The sequence below is a fragment of the Crocodylus porosus genome, unplaced genomic scaffold (assembly GCF_001723895.1).
Source record: "Crocodylus porosus isolate Cpor-Errol unplaced genomic scaffold, CroPor_comp1, whole genome shotgun sequence".
Classification (NCBI taxonomy): domain Eukaryota; kingdom Metazoa; phylum Chordata; order Crocodylia; family Crocodylidae; genus Crocodylus; species Crocodylus porosus.
Window position 1 is genome coordinate 191,773,982 of NW_017728886.1, and position 17,893 is coordinate 191,791,874.

General features: G+C 44.7%; 1 long non-coding RNA gene across 1 annotated transcript in view; it reads left to right on the plus strand.

Annotated features, from left to right (window-relative positions):
• LOC109324856 overlaps nt 1–15,138 on the plus strand; it is a 22,558-nt gene extending 7,420 nt beyond the window's left edge. The window contains exons 2-3 of the long non-coding RNA XR_002105027.1: nt 11,633–11,641; nt 15,128–15,138. This is a non-coding gene — a long non-coding RNA (uncharacterized LOC109324856). The remainder of the gene's footprint in view (nt 1–11,632; nt 11,642–15,127) is intronic.
• Nucleotides 15,139–17,893: the final 2,755 nt, after the last annotated feature.

The window sequence follows — 17,893 nt, forward strand, 5'->3', positions numbered from 1 at the left end:
GCGCCCCCTGGGCCGGGCTCTCACCGGCGTCCAGCTAATCGCCGGCTCCCCCTTGGGCCGGCTCGCTCTCGCTGCCCTAGTCTCGGCGCCCTTGGGCCGGCTCGCTCTCGCCGCCCTAGTCTCGGCGCTACTGCCACCCTAGTCTCGGCACCCTTGGGTGGCTCACTATCGCCGCTTATTCTGCCCCGCCCTGGGGCCTTGCCGCCTCTGGGGCCTGACACCGCGTGCCCCGCGCTCTGTCTCCGCCCCGCTCTGGGGCCTGGCCCTCTCTAGGGCCGACACCGTGCGCCCCGCACTAGGGGCACAGGCGCTCGCCTCTGTGCCTATCTCCTTGACCCTTCTCTGGGTCTAGTTGCCCCACTGGGCCACACCCCTCCCTTATGGGCTGGGGTCTGCAACCTTGTATACCGCGCCTCCCTGGTACTGACAATAGTGCCCCTGGCACTGTGCCCCTACTGGGCACTGGGAACCCCCAAGCTGTTGGGGAGCTCCCGTGAGGCCTCCTCACTCCCCTACAGCTTCACCTGGTCCTCCGGTGCAAACTGTAACTCAAACTCAAGCCATCTGGCTGCAACATAAACACAGAGGCTCCATATGCCTAACCACAACTCCAAGCCCCGCCAGGGCTCTCAGTCCTACCTCCCTTCAGGGCGATCTGGTTTCCCGCATCATTGCAGCCGGTTAGTGTGGTAAGGCTGCGACCACCAACTCAGGCCACTCAGCTCGAGCTCCTGCTCCTGCAGCAGCCAGAAGGGAACTGTGAATCAGGCTCTGGCCTAAGCTGTTTATAAAGGCCTGGCCCTGCCCCCTTCTGACCATGTGACCCACCTGGTCGCCCTGGTAACCAGCATTTGAGCTGCCCGGGTGATTGGCAGCCCTGCCAATCACCCTCACAGTCACAGGGCACCTACGTGACTCCGTGACACCATCCAAGTTGTACATATATCCAGCCATAGCGCATAACCAAACGGGACTCTAGATTTCATTTGAGCTTCTGTGGACTTCAAGTATAGATAGGACATGCTTGCTTTTCAAGAAAGAGCTGTAGTATGCTTTTCTAATGCTTGGAATTGACTCATCATAGTGGCTATATTCTCATGTCTGAAAATTCGTAAACTCAACTGAGAAGAGAAGAATTTGGGTTGTGGTTTTGGTGACAAATTTGTGATCATCACTGATGACCTCTGAGTGTAACAGAATAATTTTGGGCCAGTTTTACAGAAATTGCCACTTTCTTCCTCACCCCCTTTGCAGAATATTAGCCAATATATTGACAATGCTACTCCTAGTGTAGAATGTTGACAGTCCCACTGTTATCCTGGGAATGAAAATTGATCCTATATTCCTCCTTTTTAAAAAATGAAATTCACAATGGTTGGACTGATGTGAAACCTTAACATTTTGAATTCAGAAATTTCTGAAAAAAAATATTTTATATAGTTGCTTAAAATACCTAATTAATTGTCTTAATCACTGGTTAGGCCTACCATTTGGGGAGTCTTCTACTCAACAAATCTTTGAAGTTATTGATTCTTTTTCTGTGTGCTTTAATAGCTTTTCATTATGTTTTAGAGATTTTTAAAAAAAATAAATGTTATTCTATCACTGAGATTCTTGGCAAAAGGTATACAGCTTCTATGGTTGTAACAGGATTGCAGGTATCTTGCTGGGAGTAAGGGTGGGGCATCCAGACCCAGGTGGGCATTTTGGATTGTCTGACCTTGAAAGTAGGATTATAGGTAGAGATGGGCGTCTGTATGGGTCTGTAGAGGGAATGGTCACATGGATCATAAGGGCGCAGCTTATTGAATGGGCCACAAGTATCACGCCTGTTTGTGAATGTGTTAAGAACCACTGAAATATGCAAATCTAGAGCCTGTTTTAACTTCCACTGAAGTCAGTGGAAAGTCTCCATTCAATACAATGGGCTTTGGATCTGACAGCACTGCTTAACGCGTATGGAATGGAAATCAAATCTTCATACCCTTGAATGTTCTGTATTTGAACTGAATTCTTTTTATTTTCAGTACTACAAGATTTTGCTATCCTGAAAGCTTTAATGTATTTATGTCTACAACACCTCTGTGAGTGAAGGAATTTCCAACATGCCCATTTTAGAAGCACACAGGTTAAAGACCAGATCCATTAAGGTATTTAGGCGCTAATTCCTCCTGATTTCTAATCTCTTAATTATATTGCCTATGTATAAACCTCACAAATAAAATTCTTGCGGATGAGTGCTTATATGAATTGAAGTCCTTGTTCTGCCGCAAACTTCTGGGATCGGTTTAGTCAAGTCACTTACATCCAGGTCCACAGAACTAGTTAGAAGCCCAACTTCCAGGCATTTGACATTTATTCATATGAGCTCAATTAGAAGATTATTTGACAAATATATCAAAAAGCATTTTAATAGCCAATGATAATTAATAAAAATTAAAACTAAAAAGATATAAAATGAATATTTAACCACATAGTTCCCTTTTTCTAAAAAATATAAATCAATAAAGTCATTAGGAATTTCTGAGGTGTATTAAGTTCAACTGATGTATTTAAGGAAGTTCCAATGATTTCGTATAAGAGAAATAAGAATTTATGCAATTTACTGATTATACTGATTATGTAAAAATGGAACATCTGCTATATGTGCTTAGTCCCAGGAGTTTTGCCACTTTACAATGAAATAATTCAGGGGATAATCCTTAAAAGCACAAAGAGCAGTCAACCCTCCAAATCCCAAAGGAAGTCAATGGTAGTTGTGTATCTATTTCACATTTGTAAAAACAAAACTTTGCAAGATGTTACTGTAATTGTCCATTCGCTGATAGAAAAATCTCCATTCATGCAGGTATACATTTGATATTCACAAGTGACCTTGTAGACTGTCATATGTGGAACTACAGATTACTAAAGCTTAGTTTGAAATTAGGTGGGGAAGTATCACTTCAAATGTTGGTAGATGCTTTAGGGACAAAATTCAGTCTATTGGAACATATTATGTTTTATTGGGATTTAACATATTTTTGGGTCAGAGGAGTAACAGACTGTCGTAAAATGACACATTTTAATAATTTAAAGACTTCTGGCCTTACTCAAAGTGCACAGTTCCTCATTTCCTCAGCAGTCCTATTGATTGTGGGGAATACAACACTAATTTGAATCAGGGTGGCAGGATTCAGCCTTTTGTCACTTACTGGATTGAAAGATATTTCACCGAGTTATTTTTTGAAGGGATAGATGAATGCATTTGTGAGACTATTGATCATTTTACATCCGCAAAGCATTTATTGAACCAGAGATTGTGAAAGGCATATGTAGTGTTCATCCAGGGTGGACAGTTTTCTTTCTACTTCCAAGAGCAGCTTAGGCTTTTTTTCTCTCAAGTGATTGATTGTTCCATTTAGCCATATTGTTTAATTGGCCAATTTCAGCAATTTAGAAAATATTAATTTGCTAAGCTCAGTCATACCCACAGGGCTGTTCACTGATAATTTCAAATAAACCTATACATTATCATCCTTTGTGTATTCTTACTTTCTCATTTTTTATATTTAGTATATTCAGCTGTAATAACCCCTCCTATCAGACAATTAAAACAGGTGAGTAACATTTGCTATACACTTAGCCCAAATAACAGTCCACATAGTTTATTTTATTCTCCTTTTATCTCCCCACTTTCCCTCCTCCTTTCCATCTCCAGCTTCTGTCATTTCTTCCACTCTCTTGTTCCATACCAATGTAGACAATGAGAACAGCAACTGTGTTATAAAGATCTTGAATGGAGTCTCTGCTGCAGCAATGCAAATCCTAACATCAACAATCCAAAAGTATAAGAGACTTTTAGATATATGTAATTAAACATGTTCTTTTTATAAAAGAGATAGCTGATACTCAAATCTTGATGATTTCAAACATTTTGTACCAGGAGTGATTGGTAGTTATGTATCTTCAGTGCTACATTCTCTCAGTACTACACAATTTTTAATGTATTTATCTTCCCAACACCCTGGGAGCAAGGTAAAGAAGTGCTGTTTATCCCCATTTTTATCTCTAGAGAATGAAGGGCCAGAGATGACAATCCTCTGATGCAAAAGGCTTGTCCTAAAACAACCCTGGAAAAATTTCTACTATAAAACATGTCAAATTAGCTATGTATGGAACATGCACAGGAACCATCAAGCTGGAAGGTAAAATGAGGTCTGCCTGATGATTAAAGCTTATTCCAGCTTTGACAGGAAGCTTTTCCTTTACAGGGGAAGCAGAAAACATGAACTGTTCAGCCTGACCTTCTTGGTAACGTGATGACAGCAGGGTGAAAAGGAACAGCATATTTTTGTTTATCTTAATCTACATAGGCAGTCTTGGGCTCATTGATACCTTTGAAGTGTTGCAATTGCTATGAGTGGGACATTACGATATTTTTCAGTTTAGCAAGGCATCCTCTGTAAACAAATTAGGAAAATTCAATGCTGCTTATCTGGATTCAAAACAAGAAATTGAATTGAATGTGGGTTACTTTAAATTTGGTGACACATTAGATAAACAAGGATAAGTGGGATGTGTGTGGCACGTGCAAATATGTGCAATATTTTTTAAACATTTTATTTTTTTAACCAAATATTTGCTCCATTTAATGGCTGTTTACTCTGCACTTCACATGAAATAATTGCTCAATTCTATTTCTTTTTTAAACATGGGGTTTTAGAGAGATGAGTCTACATAAACAAAAATTCAGCTTTGCCTATTCCATGTTGAAGTGTTTAAAAATAATTATGCCTTCCTTACAGTATAGTGAAGAAGCTTGTACTTTAGATTTCTATATGCAGTCAGACATCTCTCACTTTTATGTGATATTTCACAAGAAACATGTTTTTGTTTTTTCCCAAAGCAGAGGCACTCAGGAGCTGTGGATTATTGGGGTGATCTTATACAATTGAAACTGTCTGGAAAAATAACCAGTCATTTTAAAGGTCATAGTCACAAAAAAATCCAATCTGTCCTTGTGTTTTTAGATCTTCAAAACAGCTTGGCCTGGGCTTCCATATAAGGCAAATATAAGTCTATTTTTCCTCTTGAAATGTAGCCCTAAGATGAGTACTTGTTTGTCTGTGTAGAAAACATATCTACTTCCTTAAGGACATTTAGCAAGTTCAAGATCATTTAAAGACAGTTGTACTTTCATAATGTGCTCTGCTGGTAAACAGAAATACAAATAAATACCTTTCTGATTGAGAATTCCTTTTGAAAAAGTAATATATATATTAGAAACCCTGCAGTTCTCCTCCTATGCTTGAAAAGACTAGAATTACTATACATGATGAGGGGTGTATGTGCCTGAAAGCTTGCAATTAAAGAATTTTTTTGGCTAAAATCTAACTGGTCTAATACAATATATCAGGTGTACCTTGAGTCCTGATTGCTTTTCCCTCTAGACCAATATGGCTGCAACCTGGATACTTAGAATCACTATGGCATAGCTACCAATTTTGTTGGTTCATTTTTATTATTTAAGGTTAGTTCCTCCTGAATTGTGCATTCCTGACTTGAGAAAAACTGTAACCCCTCAACAGGAGATTTGCACCCCATCAGCCTTTGCATGATTGTGGTAATCTGGTACTTGTAGCACTAATTACAGCTGAATACAGCAGAGTCATCTGATTTCTACAGATGGTGGTGAGTTTTTTTTATCCACCTACCAGATACAATATGGCTAGCAGCTGTGCAAGCTCCTTTCAGTGCTGCTTGGGTGAGGTGCCTCATCTTTGATCTGAAGCTATGATATTTCTTGTTTATAATCTAAAACCCAAAGCTTATCTTGAATTTCAATCAAATCAAACAAATTGTATGGAACTCATCAGAGGACTGGGATCTAAGGGTATGCATAAATCACTGGACACCGGATAGGTTGTTTATATACATGCAACAGGAAATATGAGGTGTACAAATAGCTGGAATGTTATGTATATTTAAATAACCAACCTTTTTTTTTTTATTTTGTGGCATGGGCTAGAGTGATCATAAAATATATAAATTTTACCTTGCTTGGGAGAATCACTTGCTAAAAAGGATATTTAGAAAGACTCTATGCCTTTAATAAAGCTTGGTATGAGAAGAAATTGTTTTGGGTTTTCTGGGGGGGGAAATAAATAATTAAAAGAGGCTAATTATATAGTTAATATTACATTATGCAAATATGCAACCCAGGGAGGTTTGGTGTACAATGCATTGATTTATGTGCTGTTTAAAGGTACCTTATCTTGCTGTTTTGTTACTTGTAAGTTGGACTGTGTATTTGCTTATGCAGCAGTGAACCCCAGGAGAACTGGAAAGTTGCTAGTTGCATTGTAGCCCAATTTGCAGCTTGAAGTAACCTAGGGTGGAGATACCATCAAAAGATTTCATACATGGTAGAAGGGATGGGGTATGAGTTTTGACCTTTAATCCCAAAGTCTTCTAGGAAATACAAAGGAATAAAAAATAAAAACTACATTTTGTTGAAAGTTTTATTAATTTTTCACTGCCTGGTCCTATTGGAGAATATCTGACAAAGACAATTTACTAAAGATATTTTTATTAAGTTGTGGTGGTGTCATATGGTCTATTGCAGCAAATAGGATAAATATAGATTTTTGTAGCAGGGCACTAAGGTGCCTGCTCCTCTTAGAGCAGAGATAAGAACCCAGGTGCAGGTTGCCAGGAAAACAGGCTAATGAGGGAATTGGCTGCACCTGCACCTGGTCAGCTGGCTGGAGGAGGCAGGGCACTAGGCCCATAGAAATCCCATGGTTGGGATCACGCTGCTGGTCCCTTACCAGCAGCCGAAGGGGAAGGAGCCTGCAGGAGAAGGAAGGGCCCACAGATGTGGTAGCTGGTAGATACACTACCTTTAGAACAAAGGGGACACCAGGAACCCATAAGGTATCCTTGTCTACTAGGCAGAGGAGCCTCAAAGAGGGAGTTTTACTCTTTTAAAGGAGCAGAGCATGATGTAAGCATCTGCGTTAAGTTACAGCCCAGGGACTCATGGTGGTTGGTGGTTGAGTGTGTGCTGTTCGATAACAACCAGTGATTTGGGTGAGGCTAGTTGGGGGAGGAGGAGGTCTCATAGGGGCCCACTGCAGCGTGGGGATGCCAGTGCCAGAGAGGGTGCAGCATTTGCGGGGAACAGACCCCAGCGCCAGAGAGGGCGTAGTACTTGGGCCAGGGCCGCAGAGAGCCTGACAAGGACAAGGAGTCGAATTAATACCTGCCTAGGTATTAATGTCTGTATCATCTGCGAGGCTTGGGGCATGGTAAAGGGGTGGTTGGAGCCACGCATATGGCCCATAAGGCTGAGAGACTCGGGAACCATCTACAGTGAAGCGGGATGTCATAGTGGGGTAGGAACAACAAGGTTAATGGATCTAGCCTGACCATGTCCAAAACTAAAGCTCAAAGGCAGCCTTCCTATATTTATTATACCAACAAGACGTGGTGGGCGAGAACGAGGGTGCTTATATGGCAAAAGACTGTCATGGTTAAGGACCTGGGGGGGTAACATGGCCACCCCTAGGTACCCCACCCTGCTACAATATTTAAAGGAAACCACAAATACTTTTTTCTAGTAAGAAGGGTTGAGTTGACAAATAAATATAGTCTCCTTCTGCAATCCACTTCAGAAAGGCCCTTAATTCTGCATCAGAACTTATCCTAAGTGCGAGTATGTGTGAGGGGGCCCAGAATGAAGCAAGGTGGAATAGCTCAGCCTCCTGACTGCCACTTCACTTCCTTCTGCTCTTCTAGGCTCCAGCCCCTGCAGAAAGTTGCAGTAGCACAGATATGTGTGTCAGTGAGTACAGGGCACTCAGGGAAATGTAGTTCTGTAGAGTGGCAGCAACATTTGCTGGTGCTGGGAGGAGAAGTCACCCCATTTTTTTGCTTTCCAAAACAGGAGGTTTGTTGCCCACTTGACATGGGGGCCTAGCAAAAATGAGGTAACATCTTCCCTCAGTAGCAGCAAACTTTAGTCACTGCTCTTGCAGACCACCCACTGCTGGAGTCTCCAGATTCAGAAGGTACAGAGGGAAGGAGGAGGGGAATGGCCTTGACCTAGTGCAGTTCCAAAAGAATCAAGGATATAGCCATGATTTTAACAGTATGGGATATAGCCCACAATGTATTACAGATTTCATAGACATTAGAGGTGGAAGGGACCTCGGAAGATCATCAAGTCCAGCCCTCTCCCCCAGGGGCAGGAAGTCAGCTGGTGTCAAAGGATCCCAGCAAGATAAACATCCAAATGTTCTTTTAAAAGAGTCCAGAGTAGGTTTTTGCACCACCTCTGGCAGCAGTCTATTCCAGGCCTTCTGGGCTCAGACAGTAAAGAAGTTTTTCCTTATGTTCAGCCTGAAATGGTCTTGAAGAAGTTTGTGACCGTTAGACCTTGTCATCCCTTGGGATGCTCTGATGAACAGGCACTTTCCCAGATCCTGATGTACACCCCTTATGTACTTATAGTCAGCCACCAGGTCTCCCTGAGCCTATGCTTTTCCAGGCGGAGGAGTCCTATAGCTCTCAGCGTCTCATCATAGCGCCTGTTCTCCTGCTCTTTGATCATACGCATGGCTCTCCTCTGGAATCTCTCAAGCTTTTCCACATCCTTTTTAAATTGTGGAGCCCAGAATTTGATGCAGTACTCCAGCTGTGGCCTCACTAAGGCTGAGTACAGTGGGAGGATGAAATCCTGAGATTTGCTTGAGAAGCATCTATGGATGCAAGCCAGAGTTTTGCTTGCTTTACCAGCTGCAAGACTACATTGGTGGCTCATATTCATCCTGTGGGCAATCATGACCCCAAGTCCATTTCAGCTGTGGTGCTAGCAAGCATAGCACTGCTGAGCCTATAAGACCGCTGCAGGTTTTTTCCCCCAAGGGAGGAGTACCTTGCATTTTTTGGTGTTTAACACCATCAGGTTTTCATCTGTCCATATTCTGAGCCTGTTGAGGTCAGCCTGGATAATCAGTCTGTCTTCAGGTGTGGAGGCTTTACCCCAAAGTTTGGTGTCATCGGTGAACTTGGCCAGTCCCCTTCTGACACCAATGTCTACATCATTAGTAAAGATGTTAAAGAGTATAGGCCCAAGGGTGGAGCCTTGGGGGACCCCACTGGTCACAGCACACCATGATGATTTACTTCTGTCTGTTACCACGCTCTGGATCCAACCTCGGAGCCAATCCTCCAGCCATTGGACTGTGATGTAGCCGAGGCCACAGTTAGCCAATTTTTCCATGAGGAGATCATGGGACACCAGATCGAAGGCTTTTTGAAAGTCATGCCTCTCAGTTTATGCTGAAGACCCCTTCTTTCTCCCAGGTTTCAAGGCATATGAGAGTCATCTTTGGCTACCACAAATTTCCTATTCTACTACCCAGCAGCAGCTTACACATTTGGGCTAGGTACAGACATTCAAAAGGTGGAATTGATCAACCCTACGTGAGTTTCTGTAAGCGGAGCAGGTTAGTTCAGGAGTGAACATGCTCATCCTTTGGTTGTGGGAGAGAGGAGAGGCACACGGGCTGCCTTCACTAGTCCAGGTCAGCAGGTTGGGAGTACTCCCACATGCCTCCCAGCATGCCCTGGGTGCAGCCAAATGCCTAGGACACCCCTGATTGGCTGCTGGGTCTACATGGCAGAAGCCTCTGTCTCCCATCCTCCCCATCTGGCTGCTGCTGACAGCTTACCACGGGCAGGAGGCAGAGCTGGGGACAGAGGCATTTCTGACCCATTCCAGGGCTTGGTCTGTGTGGCAGAAGTCTCTCTTCCCTCCCCCTGCCTAGCTGTGAATGACAGCTTGTCACAGACAGGAGGTGGGGGTGGGAACAGAGGCTTTGCTGGCTCAGCTCTGGGGTACCCCAGTGGTGGAGACTACTGGGCACTTGGTTAGAGCAACCAAGCACAGGGTGAATGCTAGCATGGCTAGTGGGGGGCCACAAAGTTGCCTGGGATGCCAACAGACAGTGATCTAACATGAACTGATAGGGGATCTGGTACAGAAGTTTGATGCACCAGTTTAACCTAAATTGATTATGTTTGAGGGCACATTGATCAGTGTTCTACCATTTTTAAACCAGTCTATGTGTGCCAAACTTCTCTTCTGGTATGGTATTGACTAGTTTTGGGGCACTTATACTGATGTATGTATAATAACTGTACCTAGCTTTGCTGAAAATTCACATGCAGTCTTCTTACCAACCACATACCTATGCTGCATCAGTGGTGGGTAAGAGCTTTAAGGGGGGATGGGAAGAGGGTGACTAATAGTAAATTATAATCTCCTTAATCTACAATTTTGCACTAGCAGAGTGGGATCATCTAGAAGGTATCAAAAATAATTTCCTCAGTTTTCATCTGATTCTGTGTGATTAGAAGGATTTTTTTTTAGTTTTGTTTTTCAAAGATTCTACACTGCTAATACAAAGATGATTTCCAACCACCAAGTTGGTTGGAAATGATTTGAAACCATCACAACAGCTCAGCATACAAGAACAATGAAAGAACTTATTTCCTCATCCTTGCCTCAGTGCATTCTTTCTAAATCCTTCTTTTCCTCCATTTTTAACATTGCCGGCCCATATTTTAACAGCTGCTTAAATGTGAATCAGAATAAGTTTGCAATTATTGTCAGAGAAAATTTAATATGGTTTAATGTAGTCCTCCTATCAGCAAAAGGGTTTTGAACAAGAGGCTGGAAACTAGAGATTTTCCATTTATCTTACCTAAGACAAGTAGCGTAAAAAAAATTCCATGAGCTATTGATGACTGTTGTAGCATCCTGTGATTAAAGGCTACATTACATCTGGAAATATAGCCATGAACAGTGGCTTAATTGAACTGTAAAAAACATGGAGGATCAATAAAAGGTAAGATTTGTTAGAATTAAGATGTTAAAAGAAAGAACATCCAGCCTGGAAGCAAGGGAATCTTTATGTCTTGCTTGGTGGGAAGCCAACCCTTTCTGAAATCAGTTGGTACATTTTATTTTTGGCATGGATGGGAGATACTGGCTCAGATTTAATCTCTGAGCCTGTGGAACTTTTTACAAGGTTTGGTGAACAGAGGTTTCTGAAAGCTCCTTACTGTTTTTCCTTCCATACGAGCAATTCCTATCAAGGCAGGAGGGGGAAGCATTAATGCTATTTTCTTTCTTTTGTCAAGGCTTACCTTCAATGAACCACAGCAAGAGAAGAGCCTGGAGCAGCTTGAGAGCCCCTATGGTGACTGAACATCAATGTTAGCTTTTTAGCTGGTTGCTGGTTTTTAGCTTGAACTAATTTCTCATGCTTCAGTCCCTTTCCCCTACCACCTTAAGGAGGATAGTTGCATCCCCATGACCTGCTTCAAAAGACATCTGACAGCCTTCTTTGTTATATTTTCATGCATCCAACAGTTCTTACCAAAGCTGTAATTTGAATATCTCAGCAGAGATCAGAGCAGCAGAAGTCTGATAAGCAGGTACAGCAAACTAGCGCAGTAACAGCATTGCACTATAGTCCTGAGGTTTATAAGGCCTTGCTTCTACTCTTGATAAGGTGCAGACATCTTTTTATAAAGGCTCTGGGTCACTGTTGCTTTCTCCATTTGGCAGTGTCTGCAGTGTGACACTGTTCCTTGTAGTCTTCGTTATGCAATTATAATCACAATCAGCAACATTCACTACAAATAGTTAGATTGAAGCCAGGCACAGATGTTACATTTATACTGGTATAAGTGATCAGAAACTGATCTACACCTGTAACTGAACAGAAGTCCAGCACACATAGACTGGTTTAAAAATGGCAGAGCCCATTCTAAAATAGACCTGGATCAATGTGGTATCAGACCTACGTGGTTAGACCAGTCTATTGAAATTCTATACCAGACCCCTTAGCAACTCAATGTAGGTTACAGTCTGCCAGCATCTCAGGCTGCTTTACGGTTTCCCACTAACCTCCCCCTCACAGGGAAACTTGGTGGAACTCAGCTCATGCTCGGGTGCTCCAGCTGAGTGCCCCCACCCTCACGCTGTCACAGAGCCAAGTTAGCACAGACCTTCCCCCGCAGCCCTCTGTCGTGCCTACGGCCAGCTATCAGCCACAGGAAGGCAGTGCAAGGGTGGGGGAGGGAGGCATCTGTATCTTCAAGTGCATTGCCCAGTAGATGCAGGAGTAAGGCTATAGCAGGGACTGCTTTCAGTGCCATGCCAAGGCCAAGCAGATGAAGATGCAGTATAACTGTGTGCATGATGTCAACAAAAGTTTTCATAGATTTCATAGACATTACAGCTGGAAGGGCCCTCACGAGATCATCTGGTCCAGCCGCCTACCCAAAGGGCAGACAGTCAGCTGGCGTCAGATGACCACAGCAAGATAATCATCCAAACACAAATTAAATGTGTCCAGAGTGGGTGCTTGCACCGCTTCTGCAGGGAGTCTATTCCAGACTCTGAAGACTCAAAAGATAAAGAAGTTCTTCCTTATGGCCAGTTTAGAACGGTCTTCTGGAAGTTTGTGGCAGTCAGACCTTGTTTTCCCTAGGGAAGCCCTGGTGAACAGACGTTCTTCCAGATCCTGATGTACAACCCTGATATACTTATAGGTTGCCACCAAGTCCCCCCCATAGCCTATGCTTTTCCAAGCTGAAGAAGTCCCGTGCCTCTCAGTCCCTCTTTATAAGGCCTGCTCTCTTGACCTCTGATTGTGCATGTTGCTCTCTTCTGGACTCTCTCAAGCTTCTCCACATCCTTTTTAAATTGTGGAGCCCAGAATTGTATGCAGTAGTCCAGTTGTGGCCGCACCAAGGCCAAATAAAGTAGAGAATGACATCTTGAGTCTTGTGTCAGATGCAAGCCAGGGTTTTATTTGTTTTGCTGGCTGAAGCATCGCGTCAGTGGCTCATATTATCTCATGGTCAGTCATGACCCCCAAGTCTCTTTTGGACATAGTGCTAGTAAGTAAAGCACTGCCAAGCATAGGTATGATGTTGTTTTTTTCTCCTGAGGTGGAGCACCTTGCATTTATCTATGTTGAAGGTCACAGGTTTATTTCTGCCCACCTTCCAAGCCTATCCAGGTTAGCCTTAATCCCCAGCCTATTTTCCAGTAACCACGCTTCCCCATAGTTTTGTGTCATCTGCAAACTTAGCCAGTTTGTTTCTGACACCAGAATCCAGATAATTAATGAATATACTAAAGGGTACTGATCCGAGTATTGAATCCTGAGGGATGCCACTGGTCACCATATGCCATGCTGACTTGGCTCCTTTGACTATCACTCTCTGGGTCTCTGACCATGGAGCCAGTTCCACAGTTATCAGACCGTAAGGTTGTAGAGGCTGAAGTTCCCCAGTTATGCCATAAGGACATCATGGGAGACCAAGTGAAAGAGTTTTTTGAAGTCCAGGTAAATGACATCAACCTCTCCCCCACCTTCCTGGTGATGTGTCATCTTGTCATAGAAGGAGATGATATTGGTCAGGCACAACCTACCTGCAATGAAGCTATGTTGGCTGTCTTTCAAAATGGCGCCTTCTGTCAGCCTGTTCTTGATGGCTTCTTTGATTATTTTTTCTAAGATCTTCCCAGGGATTGAGGTCAAACTGATTGACCTGTAGTTCCCTGAATCTTTCTTCCTTCTTTTCTTGAAGATAGGCACTACGTTGGGCCTCTTTCAGTCTTCAGGAACCTCTCCTGAGTGCCACAAGTTCTCAAATATCCATGTCAGCTTTCTTCATTTAGGAGTATCTGCAGTGTGACTCTGTTCCTTGTAGTCTGTGCCAGTAGTTGAGGTATGATGTCTTTTAGCACTCTTGGGTGTATTCCATCAGGGTCTGCCATAACAGGAACTATGCATGTCCAGCTTCTCAGGGTGTTCCCTCACAAGGTTGTTCACCAAATGTAGGCATATGGTCATCTGTACACTCATATTCCTGCATCCTGTCAGGCAGGGAGCTCCCCTTCGACTGGTGGAAAACTGATGCAAAGTAATCATTGAGGAGATTATCTTTTTCCTGAATGTCAGTTGTCAGCTGCCCCATTTGATTTAGCAGGGGTCCAATTTTGCCCTTATTTTTCTTTTGACTGTATAGATTCATAGATATAGGGTCAGAAGGGACCTTGAAGATCTTCTAGTCTGACCCCCTGCCTTGGGCAGGAGAGAAAGCTGGGCTCAAATGACCCCAGCTAGGTAATCATCAAGCCTCCTCTTAAAGACCCCCAAGGTCTACTTCCCAGCACTACTTCCTTTGGAAGTTGGTTCCATATCCTAGCCCCCCTGACTGTGCCTTTTTTAATGTCCAGCCTGAACCTACTCTCTAACAACTTATGGTCATTATTCCTTGTTACTCTGGGAGGCGCTCGGGGTAGCAAGTTCTCTCCCATTCCCAGCTGGTCCCCCCTAGTAAGTTTATAGATGGCCACCAGGTGCCCTCTCAGCCTTCTCTTGTAAAGGCTGAACAGGTTAAGATCCCATAGCCTCTCCTCGTAGAGTCTGCCCTGCTGTCCCCCGATCATGCGAGTGCCCCTCCTATGGACCCTCTCACTGATGTCCACATCACTCCTGAAGTGCGGTGTCCAGAACTCGATGTAGTATTCCAACTTCAGCCTGACCAGTTTTGCATAGAGGGGTAGGATCACCTCCTTGGCCTTGCTTGTGATGTATCTGTGGATGCATGACAAGGTGCAGTTAACCTTACTGACCATGTCCTCACATTGGCGACCCATGTTCATCTTGAAATCGATAATGACTCCAAGATCTCTTTCTGCCGCTGTGCTTTTGAGAAAGGAGTTCCCAAGTCTATAGGCATGCTGCTGGTTCTTACTGCCCAAGTACAGCACCCTGCACTTGTCAGTATTGAATCCCATCCTATTCTCATTTGCCCACCCCTGTAACCTGTCCAGGTCCAGCTGTATCCTGTCCCTCCCTTCTAGCGTGCCCACCACACCCCAAATCTTGGTGTCATCCACGAATTTAAACAGAGTGCTTTTCACCCACCCTATTTTCACCTTCCTACATATCTGAAGAAGGATTTTTTTATTGTCCTTGATTCCTGTAGCCAGCATAAGCTTGGTATTGGCCTTAGGTTTTCTGGTCCACTCCCTACAGGTGTAGGCCAGTAATGCACATTCCTCCTTAGAGATATTTCCCATCTTCCAACCCTTATAGGCTTTTCTTTTAAGACTGAGGAGATCCATGAGTTCCCTATTTAGCCAAGGGTGTTTCCCAGCCCTTTTATTACCTTTCCTGTGGGCCAGAATGGACTTTCTTGTGCTTTTAGGATCATGTCCTTAAGGAGTGACTACTCATCATGGACTGCCTTCCCTGTCAGATCATGATCTTTCAGTGTCTTGACAACCAACCCCCTGAGCTTGTGAAGATCAGATTTCCTAAAGTCAAAGATTTCTACATTGCTGACTGATTTTCTAGCTTTTTGATGGATAAGGAAGGTGATTAACTTGTGATCAGTGTCACCGAGCTTCCCTTCAATCCTCAGGTCACTCACTAGATCATCCACTTTGGCCAGAAACATATCTAGCAGTGCCTCACCTTGTGTTGGCCCATGAACTTCTCAAGTCAGATATAACTCGTCAGTGCAGCTGAGGAAGCTATGCAACCAATCAGACTTGGCTGAATGCTCCTCCCAAAAGATATGAGGGTGATTGAATCACCCATGAGAACCATGTACTGAGAGCATGCAATCTCTTTTAGTTCCCTGGAGAATTCGTGGCCAAGCTCTTCCTCCTGGTTAGGAGGTCTGTAATAGATTCCTACAGTAATATCCCCCTCACCACATTCTCCCCTCTAGGTTTGGGGCCTGGAGGCAGACCTTCATCGAATCATAGAAGTAGGGTTGGAAGGGACCCTATAGATCTTCAAGTCCAACCCCCTGCCAGAGCAGGAGAAAAAAAATGGGCTCAAATGATCCCAGCTAGGTAGGTATCAAGCCTCCTCTTAAAGACCCCCAGGGTAGGAGCCAGCACCACTTCCCTTGGAAGCTGGTTCCAGACCCTTGGAAGTTGGTTCCTTCTACAAGGAGCTGTTCCACTTCCTAGCCAAACACAGGGCCATCATAACCCTGCACATTTATGGCACAACCAAGGGGCTGGAGTTGTCAGCAGGGACCCTGCTAGAGGATGAGGTGCAGAGAAGCCTGGGTATCAAGGAGTAGGTCCCCAGGGCCCACAGGGCAAGAGCACAGCTGATGGACCTGGCCCGTGAGGAGTCCATCCCATTGGTACTGGTTGTCACATCATCACAGGGAGCCAAAGTATACCTGCAGCTGAAACTGAGTTCCCTGGATTTCTTCTTGGGTGTGGCCAAGAGCAGGGAGCACTACACACACAAGTGGGGGGAAAGCTCCAACAGCACAGAAATTGAAAGTCAATACCTAGAGTTTGGGCCCATGACCTCTGTCTTTCAGGAGCCCCCACATCCTAGTCCTCAACTCTGGGGACTGTGGGAAAGCACATGCACCTTGGAACACCATTCCCTTCACTGCTGCCATAGGTGTTCCATTCTCACTCCTCTGACACCTTCCTGCCTCCTCCCAGCTGTAGAGTGAACCCCGGCTCCTGCATTATCAATGCAGTGGCCACTGCTGCAGCAGGACTGCAACAGATTCCATGGCTAGCCCTCTAATTCTGCTGATGAAGGAGGAGTGGGGGAAACTTGTATCTTCTACAGGCCATCCTTGGAGTCATAGCCCTCTTTCAGTCTCCTGTGGCTAAGAATCCCAGAAGGAGTTGAGGTAGGGTCAGGGATGGAGGTGTGTTTGGGGAGGGTGCTGGGCCCCCAAACCACCATGTTCTTGAGAGGTTTGTGTCTTTCAGCACTGGTTGGACCAAGGACCCTTCCCCTCCCCTTTTCTTTCTTCCCTCCCATCCTGTAGTGTAGCCAAGGCACCAGGCCCCCTCTCTCCTCTTGGCCTTGGGTGGTTAGCAGCCCATCTGCCATTTTATGGCAACATAAATTGCCTCATTCACACCTCCCTTATAAGGGTCCAGACAGGGGACTCATCATACCTCCCTCAGTGTCTCTGTGTGACTCCCCAGGTGAGTGATGAGAGTGTCCAAAATGCTTCCCTTTACACTTCATTTTTACCAGTAAATGTTGTAACCTCAAAAACAGGTTTTTTGTCTTCCCTGTCTGACTGCAGAGACACCACCTGCATGAGGGAGGACAGTGTTTGGTAGAGGCAATTGTGGTCCACGGCCAGGGGCCCGCAGAGCTGCAGCATGTATGAGCAATGTCCAGCGGTGACATAAAAGAAGCAAGGAGGATATGGTGCAGGTTTTAGTCAGTACATCTGAGCTCTGGGTACACACTGCTGACTCACTGGCACAGGGAGAGACCTGAGATGTGGAGGAGGGACAAGGTCAGGCTGGGAGATGCCTACACACGGGCTGCTAATGCTCAGGAACAGGAGGTTGAGATGGCCACCTGCTGTGTAGAGGAGGCAACCTGGGCTGCTGTAGAGCTGAGAAAGTCATAGTGCTTGATGAGAGAGTTTATGGATAGGGTCCTGGACTGCTTTGTGTATATTACATCCCTGACTGGGTTGGGAGGGGGAGCCTGGATGGGAGGTGTGGCACATGGGAGCTGGTAACCTGTGGTTTGGGGAGGCAGAAGGGCTTTAGATTCAGCCCACTCTGGTAGACAGCGATGAGTGAACGCAGCAGGACAAAGCTGCTTGATTCCAGAGCTGTCAGGAACACCACCCATCTCCCAGAGCTGATCCTTTCACCCCAGCCCCTGGCAGCTGCCCTGTGTGTGCAGGCCCCCCAAGTGGTTCCAGGTTTTTCTTCTCCTTGCAGTCCCCTTCCTGGTATGAGTCCCAATGCAGGAAAACACTACAGCTTTGGCAGGGATAGGCAACCCTGGGC